This window comes from Elephantulus edwardii, unplaced genomic scaffold (genome assembly GCF_000299155.1).
Source record: "Elephantulus edwardii isolate Elephantulus edwardi_28Jun2011 unplaced genomic scaffold, EleEdw1.0 scaffold00517, whole genome shotgun sequence".
Classification (NCBI taxonomy): Eukaryota; Metazoa; Chordata; class Mammalia; order Macroscelidea; family Macroscelididae; genus Elephantulus; species Elephantulus edwardii.
The window spans coordinates 34,125-47,183 of record NW_006400267.1 but is presented as its reverse complement, the minus strand read 5'-3'; the positions used below and the strand labels follow the sequence as shown (position 1 = coordinate 47,183).

Below are 13,059 nucleotides of genomic sequence, written 5' to 3'. Positions count from 1 at the left end.
ATTCAGTGGCTGGGGTAATTGGGATGGGTGTGTCAGAGGCAATGAGATTGGCACAGGATAGAGCACGGTTTAGGGCTGTTGTACTTAGGGTCGCTATGAGTCGCAAACGACTCGATGGCACATAACAACAACAAACAACATTTTCTCCAATCACAGTGCCATAAAACTGGAAATTAACCACAAGAGGGTAAGTCTTACAAAACTATCCATGTGGAAACTAAATAGCTCATTGCTAGAACATGAATGGGTTATTTAAAAAAATAGAGAATAAAATATTAAAAGTTGCTCGAAACAAATGGAAATGAAAATAAAACATACCAAAAGCTGTGGGAAGTAGCAATGGCAGTCTTAAAGGATTAGTTCATAGCAATCAGCAGATGCATAAAAAAGGAAGAAGGGGGGGAAGAAATGATCTAACTCAACATCTTCTTCAAATCAAAAAAGAACAACAAACTAATCCTACAGTCTCTAGAAGAATAAAAATTTTCAGGACAAGAACTGAAATCAATGAGATAAAAAACAGAAAAACAATTGAAACTATCACTAAGACCAAGAGCTGTTTTTTTTGAAAGAGTCAATAAAACTGACAAATCACTGGCAAACTTAATGAAAGGGGGAAAAAGAGAGAAAAGACACAGATAACTCGATTAAGAAATGACAGAGGTACCATCATAATAGAATGAGAAAAAAATCTGTAAGAATACTATGAAAACCTATACTCTGATAAATGTGAAAACATAGAGGAAATGGATAAATTCCTAGAAACTCATGCTCTACCAAGATTGTCAAGGACAGATATAGAACACTTGAACAGACCCATCACAAAAGAAAAAAATTGAAAAGGTCATAAAAAGATTTCCCCATAAGAAAAGTCCTGGACCAAATAGCTTCACAGCTGAATTATACCAAACATTCAGAGAGGATCTCTCACCAATTCTACTTAAACTATTTCAAAAAATTGAAAAAGAAGGAACATTCCTAGAGTCATTCTATGAAGCAAACATAGCCCTAATATCAAAACCATGCAAAAATATTACTAAAAAAGAAAACTACAGACCAATATTTCTCATGAATATAGATGCAAAAATCCTTAACAGAATCCTAGCCAATAGAATCCAAAAGCATGTAAAAAAAAATTCACCATGACCAATGGGGATTCATAACAGGTATGCAAGGATAGTTCAACATAAGAAAAACAATCAACATAATTCATCGTATTAACATGAACAATTAAGAACCATATGATCTTATCAATTGATGCAGAAAATGCATTTGACAAAATCCAACACCCCTTCCTGATTAAGACACTCAGTAAAATTGGAATAGAAGGAAATTTCCTCAACATAGTCAAAAGTACATATGCAAAACCAAGAGCCAATACCATTCTCAGTGGTGAAACAGTAAAAACATTTTCCTTGAGAACCCGGACCACACAAGATGTCCATTGTTATCACTTTTATTCAGTACTGTACAGGAAATGCTTGCTAGGGAAATACAACAAGAGAAGGAAATAAAAGGAATCCAGATCAGCAAAGAGATGGTTAAAATATTGCTGTATGAAGATGATATGAGAGTGTACACATAAAACCCCAATGACCCAACCAAAATATCGTTAGAGCTAGTAGATCAATTTAGTAGAATGGCAGAATATAAGATCAACATCCAAAAATCAGAGGAATTCCTCTAAAGTACCAAAGAGAATTCAGAGAATGAAACCAAAAAGCAACACCATTTAAAATAGCCAACCATAAATTGAGATACTTGGGAGTGAACCTAACTAGAGATACAAAACAACTATACAAAGAAAACTACAGAACATTTCTGCAAGACACAATAAAAGACCTAAAGAAATGGGAAAATGTGTCCTGTTCATGGATAAGAAGACTCAATATGTGAAATAACAACCCTACCAAAAGCAATCTCCATATTCAATGCGATCCCAATATAGATACAAAATTCATTTTTCAAGGAGATTGAAAGGGAAATTGTCAAGTTTATTTAGAAAGGAAAGAGACCCCAAATAAGCAAAACACTTCTGAGAAACAAAAATGAAGTGGGAGTTATAGCACTCCCTGACCTCAAAACCTACTACACAGCTGTAGTAACCAAAACAGCATGGTGCTGTTACAATGACAGGCACATAAATGAGTGGAACAGGATTGAGAATCCAGAAATAGATCAGCTATCTATAGTCAAGATTGGTGGGAGATCAATCAACAATCTGTGTTATGCAGATGACACAACCCTGCTTGCTGAAACTGAGGAAGACCTGAAGAGCTTGATGCAGAGGGTCAAGGACTACAGCCTCCAATGTGGATTGGGGCTCAATGTCAAGAAGACAAAGATTCTTACCACTGGACCAATTGGCAGCATCAGGATGGATGGTGAAGAGATTGAGATTGTTCACAGCTTTAGTTTGCTTGGCTCCACAGTCAACAGTCTTGGCACCAGTAGCCAGGAAATTAAAAGGTGTATTGCGATGGGAAAGTCTGCTGTTAGGGACCTCTCCAAAGTACTGAAGAGGAATTGTGTCTTTCTGGAGACTAATGTGTGTCTGATACAGGCCATGGTCTTTGCAATCACTTGTTATGCATCAGAGAGTTGGACAATGACCAAGGAGGATAGAAGGAGAATTGATGCCTTTGACTGTGGTGCTGGAGAAGAGTATCGAGAGTATGACGGACTGCTAGGAAAACAAACAGATTCATCCTGGAAAGGGTCAAGTCAGGCTGCTCCTTGGGGGCAAAGATTCTGGGGCTTTGTCTAATATACTTTGGACATGTTGTAAGGACCTTGGAGAAGGACAACATGCTTGGTAGGGTGGAGGGACAGCGCAGGAGGGGAAGGCCCTCTATGAGATGGATTCATTCGGTGACTGAGGTAATGGGGATGGGAGTGTCAGAGACAGTGTGATTGGCACAGGACAGAGCATAATTTAGGGCTGTTGTACATAGGGTCGCTATGAGTCACAAGCAACTCGACGACACATAACAACAACATCTAAAGTCAACTGATATTCAACAAGGAAATTAAGCCTATCAAATGAGAAAATAACAACCTCTTTAACAAATAGTGCTGGCAAAACTGTAACACTACCTGCAGAAAGCTGCAAGAGTATCCACATCTCATACTATACACAAAAATCACCTCAAGGTGGATAAGAATTAGGAGTAAAGTTCAAAACCATAAGACTCATAATAGACAAAGTAGGATCAAGCTTAGCAGCCCTATCCTACAGTATACAAAGACTGCCAAATATAGCCAGAAATGTGTAGTCTGAAGAGAATAAAATTGATAAATGGGACCCTCTAAAGACTAAATCCCTGTGTTCATCAAAAAATTTTCCAACAGGGTGAAAAGAACACCTACTGACTGAGAAAAAACATTTTACAATACCATCTCAGACAAGAGTCTCATAATGAAAGTTTATAGAATCCTCCTGGACCTCCATAAGAATAAGACTGATAACCTAATTACAAAATGGGCAAACGACATAGAAAGAATATTCACAGAGAAAGATAATCAAATGGGCAACAGACATATGAAGAAATGCTCCAAATCACTGGCGTTAAGAGAGATGCAAATCAAAAGCACAATGAGATACCATCTCACTCCAGTAACAGTGACAAAGTTTAACAGGACAGCAAGAAATAAATGTTGGAGAGGATGTGATGAGATAGGAACTCTTTTACATTGTTGGTGGAATTGTACAGTGGTACAACCCCTCTGGAAGGCATTCTGCCACTTCCACAAAATGCTAAACATAGAAATTCCGTATGTCCCAGATATTCATTCCATTGCTTGGAATATACCTCTAGAAAATGAGAACGGAGGCTCAAACAGAAACATATACACCAATGTTCATAGCAACATTATTCACCACTTCAAGAACTTGGAAACAGCCCAGGATTGAGAAGTTGTGGTACATTCAAACAATGGAATTCTACACAGTATGCAGGAGCATTCATATTGTAAATTACTACCTAACTTGGGATGGACTAGGGAGAATTATGCTGAGTGAACTAACTCAGTCCCACAAGGACAAATACTGCATTAAAACAAACTATTGTAGAATGAATATGAGGATCCAAGGTGGGGGGGATGGTGGAAATAGAGTGGTGAAGGTGGAGGGTAGGGTGTTAATCCTAGGGTTGCACAATTTGATGGGTGGGTGGTGTGAAGGAAATGGAAAGGATCTTTTCAAACGTCTTAAATAAATCAGAGTAAAGTTTAAATAATTAAATTTAAAAAGAGAGAGAGAAGACAGATAAGTCAGTTAAGAAATTATGGAGGTAACACTTCAGGCAGCTCTGGTGGCCTAGTGGCAAGTAGCTGTACTGTAATCCCGAAGGCACACAGTTCAAGGCCACCAGCTGCTCCTCGGGAGAAGGATGGGCAATCTTCTCCTGTGGGATTAATTGCTTCTGAAAATCTGCTGTAGTGTTGGCTATGGGTTGGTCCTGACCCAACAGTATACAACACAGAGGTGACATGATAACAGAACCAGATGAAATTAAATCTATAATATAGGAATACTATGACCACCTGGCTTTATAGCTGAATTCTACCAAACATTCAGGGAAGATTCATAACCAATTCTACTTAAAGTCTTTGTAAAAAGTTGATAAAGAAGGAATACTCTCAAAGTCAAACTTTGTAGCAACCATAACCTTAATATCGAAGCCAGGCAAAGATATTACCAAGAAAGAAACTAAAGACCAAAATCTCTCATGAATATAGATGCAAAAACCCTTAAAAACACCCTAGCCAATAGAATGTAAAAGAACATTTTAAAAAAATGATAATTCGTCATGACCAAGTGGGATTCATAACAAGTATGCAAGAATGGTTCAACATAAGAAAAATAAACAACATAATTTGCCACATAAACAAAGCAAATAACAAGAACCATATGATTTTAGCAGCTGAAGAAAAAGTATTCGATAAAATTTAACACCACTTCCTTTTATAGACATTCAGCACAATAGGAATAAAAGGGAACAAAGCAAGGAAACACAGCATGGTTCAAAATTGGGAAGGGTGTCTGCCAAGGATATATTCTGTCTCCATACGTTTTCAATATGTATGCAGAACAGATCACCTGCGACACTGGGCTGTATGAGGAGGAATGTGGCATCAGAATTGGTGGAAGATCCATCAATAACTTGCATTATGCAGATGACACAACGCTGCTTGCTGAAACTGAGGAGAACATGAGGTGATTGCTGCAGAAGATCAAGGACTTCAGCCTTCAATATGGATTGAAGCTCAATATCAAGAAAACAAATATTCTCACCACTGGGCCAATTGGCAGCATCATTATGGATGGAGAAAAGATTGAGATAGTTAACAATTTTAGTTTACTTGGCTCCACAGTTAACACTCTTGGTACCAGCAGGCAGGAAATCAAGAGATGAATTGCATTAGGAATGTCAGCTGGCAGGGACCTCTCCAGAGTACTGAAGAGCAAGGACATCAGTCTAGAGACTAAGGTGTGCCAGATCAAAGCCATAGTCTTTGCAATTGTGTAATATGCTTTGGAGAGCTGGACAGTGACTAGGGATGATAGAAAGATAATCGATGTCCTTGAGCTGTGGTGCTGGACTGCTAGGAGAACAAACAAGTTTTCCCTGGAGAGGGTGAAACCGAGCTGCTCCTTGGAGACAAGGATTCTTAAGCTTTGTCTGACATATTTAGGACATGTCGCAAGGAAGGACCAGTCCTTGGAGAGGGACATCATGATTGGGAGGGTGGAGGGACAGCGCAGGAGAGGAAGATGATCAATGAGATGGATCAATTCAGTGATTGCGGTAATGGGAGGGGAGCTGGCAGATACAGTGAGGCTAGCACAGGATAGATCAGGGTTTAGGGCTCTTGTACATAGGGTCACTATGAGTCGCAAGTGATTCAATGACACATAACAACAACAACAACAACAACAACAAAAAGTATATGCGCAAAAACCAAGGGCCAACAATTTTCTTGCAAACAGGGACCAGACAAAGATTTCCACTGACACCACTTCTATTCAATGTTGTACTGGAAGTGATTGCTGGGGAACTGTGACAACAGAAGGAAATAAAAGACATCCAGATCAGTAAAGAGATGGTGAAACTGTGGCTATACACAGATGATATGATAGTGTACACAGAATATTCCTAAGACTCAGCAAAAGAACTGTTAGAACTAATAGCACACACACGATTTAGTAGAGTGACAGGATATAAGATCAATATCAAAAAATCAGTGGGATTCTTCTACAGTAACAAAGAGAGTTTAGAGAAAAACCAAGAAAGCAATACCATTTACAATAGCCAACCACAAATTGAGATACTTGGGAGTGAACTTAGTAAAGACACAAAACACCTATATAGAGAAAACTACAGAACATCTCTGTGAGACACAATGAAAGACTTAAATAAATGGAAAATATTTCCTGTTCATGAATAAGAAGACTCAATATTGTGAAAAATTACAACCTTACCAAAAACAATCTACATGTTCAACACAATCCCAATACAGATACAAAATTCATTTTTGAAGGAGATCGAAAGGGAAACTGTCAAAAAAAAGAAAGGGAAACTGTCAAGTTTATTTGAAGAGGTAAGAGACCCTGGATAAACAAAGCACTTCTGAAAACCAAGAATGATATAGGAGGCATAGCAATCCCTAACCTCAAAACTTACTACACAGCAGTAGTAACCAAGATGGCATGGTATAGGTACAATAATGGTATAATGACAGGCACACAGTGGAACAAAATTGAGAAGCCAGAAATGGATCTATGGTCAACTGACAATCAACAAGGAAATAAAAACCAATCAAATGTATAAATGACTTTCTCTTCAACAAATGGTGCTGGCAAAACTGGAATGCTACCTGCAGAAAGCTGAAACAGGATCCACATCTCACACTATCAAAAATCACACAAAAATCAACTCAAGGTAGATCAGAGACAGTGCCAAACTTAGATGGACTATTCTATGTTGTAAAGAGACTGCCAAAAACAGCCAGAAATGCACAATGTGGAGAGAATAAACTCGATGAATGGGACCTTTAAAAGATTAAATCCCTGAGTGCATCAAAAACTTTTTCTGACAAAGTGAAAAGAAAACCAACTGATTGTGGAGGGTGGGGGAGAAAGAAAACATTTAACAATACCATTTCAAACAAGGGTTTCACATCAAAATTATAGAGAATTCTAAAGATCTTCCACAAGAAAAAGACTGATAACACAATTACAAAATGGGCAAAAGACCTGAAAAGTCCAAGACCCTCCCATGGTAGGTAGTAATTTACAAAATCATTGCTCCTGCATGCTGCATCATATTCCACTGTGAGAATGTACTATAATTTCTCAATCCATTCCATTGTGATTGGGCATAGAGACTGGAGAGCATTATGCTAAGTGAACTAAGTCTCATAAAGACAAATATTGTATAAGACCATTATTGTAGAGCATATACAAGGATCCAACGTGTGAGGGGACTTAAACATAGGGTCACACAATTTGATAGGTAGAGGGAGCAATTGGTAAAGGAAGGGGGAAAGGTCTGGTGTAAAAAAACAATGTATATTAACTTTATTAACATTGTATGTAAATCAGTATAAAATAAAAATTTTTAAAAATCCTTATTCCCTACAATATCCTTGCATAATTGTTTCCACTAGAAGTTCAAAGACTTTAAAAAAAAGATATAGAAAGACTTTTCATGGAGGAAGATATTTGGATGGCTAAGACATATGAAGAAATGCTCAAAGTCGATGGCAGTAAGAGATACCATATCAATCCAGTAACAAAGTTTAACAGGACAGCAAGTAATAAAGTCAGAGAGGATGTGGAGAAATAGGAATTCTTTTTTCCCCTACTTATTTTAATTGAAAGTTTAATAAAAGTTTATAGAGACTTTGGATTTCCATTCATTCATTGCTGTACATTTTCCTCCCTGCCAGTTGGTTTTTCTCTTTGAAAAGTAAAAAAAAACAAAAACAAAAAAAAAGACAACCCCCAGTTATTATTATACAAGGGCCCCCGCCCCCACCCCAGTCCACTCCACCAGATGCGAGATAGGAACTCTTACACACTGCCAGTGAGATTATAAAATCATACAACCACTCTGGAAGGCAGTCTGGCATTTCCCCAAAAAGCTGATCATAGACCCAGCTATTCAACTGCTTGGAATATACCACACAAAAATTAGAACTGAGGCATAACCAGAGATTTGTATACCCATTTTCACAGCAGCAATATTCACCATTTCAATATCATAGAAACTGCCCAAATATCCAACCACAATCACATGTATTAAGAAATTATGGTACATTCACATGATGGAATACTACGTAGCATGCAGGAGCAATGATTTTGAAAATCACTACCTAACTTGGGAGGGACTGGAGAGAATTATTTTAAGTAAACTCAGTCCCATAAGAATAAATACTGTAGAATGCTATTATTGTAGAAATACAAACATGTATGAGGACCCAAGGTGGGGAAATTTGGAGCAGAGGGGTGAGAATGGGCAGGGGTGTAATCATAGGGTCACACAATTTGATAGATAGAGGAAAGGTGGGTAAGATCAGGTGTGAAAAACAATGTATTTGAACTTTGTGAGTAAACCAGTATAACATGAAAATTTTATTTATGAAATAAAAAGATAAGGATCTTGTTTCAGCTTTCTGCAGGAAGCAGCCCAGTTTTACCAGAATCATTTGTTGAGCACATTATCATTTCCCCATTTGACAGGTTTTAGTTCCTTGTCAATTATTAGTTGACCATGGATAGATGAGTCCATTTCTGGATTCTTAATTCTGTTCTACCGGTCTATGTGCCTGTCATTGTACCAGTACCATGCTATTTGGTTACTACCACTGTGTCAGTGAGTCCTATGCCTCCCAGTTCATTTTTGTTTTCCATAAGTACTTTGCTTATTCAATGTCTCTTTTCTCTCCAAATAAATTTTACTCTTTCCTTTTCAATCTCCTTGATCAATGAATTTGGTATCTGTATTGAGATTGTGTTGAACATGTAGATTGCGTCTGTTAAGATTATAATTTTCACAATATTGCATCTTCTTATTCATGAACAGGGTACATTTTTCCATTTATTTAGGTCTTTTATTGTGTCTCACAAACTGCTACTCACAGAAAGCTGAAACAGGATCCACATCTCACACCATACACAAAAATCAACTCACAGTGGATCAAAACCTCATAATAAAGCCCAAAATCATAAAACTCCTAACAGACAAACTGGGACCAAGCTTAGAAGGCCTAGCCTACCATATAAAGGGACTGCCAAATACAGCCAGAAATGCACAATCTGAAGAGGATATAATTGATGAATGGGACCTTCTAAATATTAAATCTTTGTGTTCATCAAAAATTTTTCTCAACGTTGTGAAAAGAAAACCTACTTACTAGGAACAAACATTTGGCAATACCATCTCAGACAAGGATACATCACAAAAGTTTACAGAATCCTACAGGACCTCCAGAAGAAAAAAACACAGTTACAAAATGGGCAAAAAGACATGGAAAGAATTTTCACAGGGGAAGACATGAAGAAATACTCTAAATCACAGCCAATAAGAGAGATGCAAATCAAAACAATAATGAGATACCATCTTACTCCCATAGCAGTGGCAAAATTTAGCAGGGAAGTAAGTTATAAATGTTGGAGAAGATGTAGAGATAACAACTCTTATTCATTGTGGGTGGGATTATACAATGGTACAACCAGTGTGGTAGGCAGTTTGGTGCTTCCTCAAAAAGCTGAACATAGAAATTCCATATGACCCAGCCATTACACTGCTTGGAATATACCCTGAGAAAATGAGAACTGAGGCACAGATATTTGTACACCAATGTTCATAGCAGTGTTAGTCACCATAGCAAGAACATGAAAACAGCCCAGATGCTCAACCACAATGGAATGGATTGAGAAATTATGATGGCTCATTCACACAATGGAATAATATGCAGCACTCAGAAGCAATGATTTTGTAAATTACTACCCAACATGGGAGGGACTAGAGAACAGTATTCTAAGTGAACTGACTCAATCTCATAAGGATAAATACTGTATAAGATCATTATTGTAGAACAAGCACAAGGCTCCAAGAAGGAGGGTGCTTAACCATAATGTAACACAGTTTTATGAATGGAGTGACAGATGGGTAAACAAAAGTGGAACTTTATGAAATTTGTATGTAAACCAGTATAAAAGAAAAAACCAGAATTGGAGCCTCAAATTAGTTTTGTATTCATTAATATTTGAAGCGTAAGTTCCAGTATCCTTAGGTAAGTCACTCAAACTTCTTTATAATATCAAGTCTTTCTCTCTTTAAAATACCGAGGTAGATATAGGTTGGTTCTGAGATCTCATTTAATATGAAAACTTCTCAAGTGAGATCATAACAAGAACAAGTAATATAAAATATACTGAGAGAAGTGGATTGTATCCAAAATCATAATGTTGCTCTGAAAACCATTTAAATTGCATTAGCCCTGATGAGGATTGAAAATGGAATTGACATGTCCTTAAAAGCTCTCCCTAATTTGAATGGTCTTGGGAAAAGATTCATTCCAGTACAGTGCCAATAACATGAATTGAACTCCTGTTAAGTTCCATACATTGTGCTAGACACTCATTTAATTGTACCCACATTCCTGTAATCTTCATGGTACTTTGCAGATGAAAGATGATGTGCTTGGTGCCATCTGCCAAAGTCCTTCTCTTTCTTGCTCCACCCTAACCTCATGCTGTGCCAAAAAAAAAAAAAGACAGAGTTTCTGGGCCACAGGTCAAACACTGGAGGCATACATCTGGTCAACAGGACATGATTGATTTGACCCACAAAGTTAGCCTACATTATGTTTCAAAAAATACTTATCAATAATCTATTTTTCAATTTTCAAAAGTCTGGCTTCTTTTGAAAAAACCTGAAGACTTGGCCCCTTATCTTTACCTAGAGTACTCTTCCAATTTAACATTTGCATGAGTAACTTGTATTTTGGGGTCAGACTTGTCCTACTCTTGTCTAAGTGAAACTTCTTTCCACTTTCAAACTTACATTTTTATAGGACTTTTGATATTCCCAAGATGTGAGCTCAGACTCCATAGTTAAAACCAGGATTTTGTTCTACATGAAATAATATTGAAAGAAGTAGACCAGATATATTTACGCTTCTGTACTGATATTGAGAGTGGCTAGAAGCAGACAGAGATTACCATGCAACTGTTGAGCCATGTCAAATCTTAAAGTGTATACAAGACCCATCAACAAACATTCTTGTGTCTTTTGTAAGGCCTCAGACATTCCAGACCACCAGGCTGATCAAACCAATTTAACGGAGCTAGTGTTGAGAGTAAGATCAGATTTGTTCGATGTTAAGCTATGTCTGGGCATGCAACATGGTATATTCCTCTCTGACCTGTGAATGCCACAGCAGCAAGAAGAGAATCAGGGAGAAATGCAAAATGGAACTACACGTGTTGCTTGTGTTAGATGTTTGTAGGCTCACTAGTAGGTTTCTGCAACAGAGGATCCTACAATATCTACTATCTCATCCCTGTTCACAATAGTAGAGTCATTCTTTGATCCATAGCATGAAAATTATCCCAATGTGCCAAGTGCATATATTATCTGCATCAAACCAGTCCTAGATCTTAGAGAAATTTACAGGTTACTGAGAGCAGACAGACGTGGAAACAAATATTAAAAATTTCTAAGAGTCTGGGAAGATTGTGTTGAGTCTTTCAGGTTCTAGCTGTGTGACTTCAGAAGTGTTCAACTATTTGGGGCTTTTTCTTTTTTTTTCCAAAATTCATTTTAATTACTCCTTCATACCTATTTTACAAAATAAAATGCGAGACATTTAAATCCTCCTTTGTCCTAGTTGAGCTATGTTCCTAATTTGTTTTCTATCACTATCGTGTATGCGTCAATTCCCATCAGATGCTATATAATATAAAAAAATAAAATAAATAAAAATATTAACCTCTGTTTCAGTGTACAGTTTCCAGAATCTGCCAGAACTGGGGAACTGGGCAACAAGGCGTTCATAAGTCTTCCGTGCTTTGTCTATAGGTTGATTCTGTGCCTCTCGAATGAGAATGCTCCAAGCGTCAAGGTCATATGGATTCTCTTCTAATTTCTTTTCCACTTTCTTCACCTTTTCTGGAACGTACTCAGCTGCCTGCTCTGTGGCTGCGTCTCCGGACATGGCCGCGACTGGTAAGAAGGTGCGTGCTGGTCCCGCGATGCGAAGCTAGAAAAGAAAAATTAAACTAGACTATTTGGGGCTTTTTCCTCTCTCTAAATTGTTCACTATGATAAGAACTATTGTTGTTATGATGCCTTTGTGTTGGGACTAATTCATAGCTGACATTTCAGTGTGTTTTCAGAGGCAGTAAATCATATAGGAGGAGACTGTCTATCTTTCACCCATGAAGCAGCTAGTGGAGCATAATCATTTATCTTTAGGCCACCAGAGCTCCATTTTCAGGCATCAAGAAATTTTAGTTCAAACAAAAGTAAAGCCTTTGTAAATTGGATATTTCACTGGTTCTTCCACTCCAACCCAAGGAAGACTGTTGTCATAGTGGATCTCTCAAGGAATATTCAGAGAATAATCACAGATTATAAGGGTCAGTACACTGGTATATGAGCCCTGGTGGCCTAATGACAAGAAACTACATGCAATGAAGGCATGCAGTTCGAATCTACCAGGTGCTCCACAGGAGAAAGATGGCCAATTTCCTCCCTTGCAATTAACTGCCTCTGAAAACCCACTGGAGGGTCAACTATGGGTTGGTTCAAACTGGATGGTTTTCAACACACACAAAAACAAACAATGAGACTATCCCACCTTTCTCAAACAAAACAATTGTTGGGAAAGGATTGATGACTTAGTGCAAATAAGAGCCAAAAGAGTAGATAATGTGTTAATTTAGTTATCAAATATAATTTGAGTAAATGTCTTCTTGATAAAAAAGTGAACATTACAAATATGAATCATTTCCTTCTCTTTCCCTCAAAAAATCTATAATCTATA

The 13,059-nt window shown here is 37.6% G+C and overlaps 1 pseudogene; it reads right to left on the bottom strand.

Moving 5' to 3' along the window:
* Window positions 1-11,880: 11,880 nt before the first annotated feature.
* On the bottom strand, window positions 11,881-12,228 carry LOC102866619 (annotated as a pseudogene).
* Window positions 12,229-13,059: the final 831 nt, after the last annotated feature.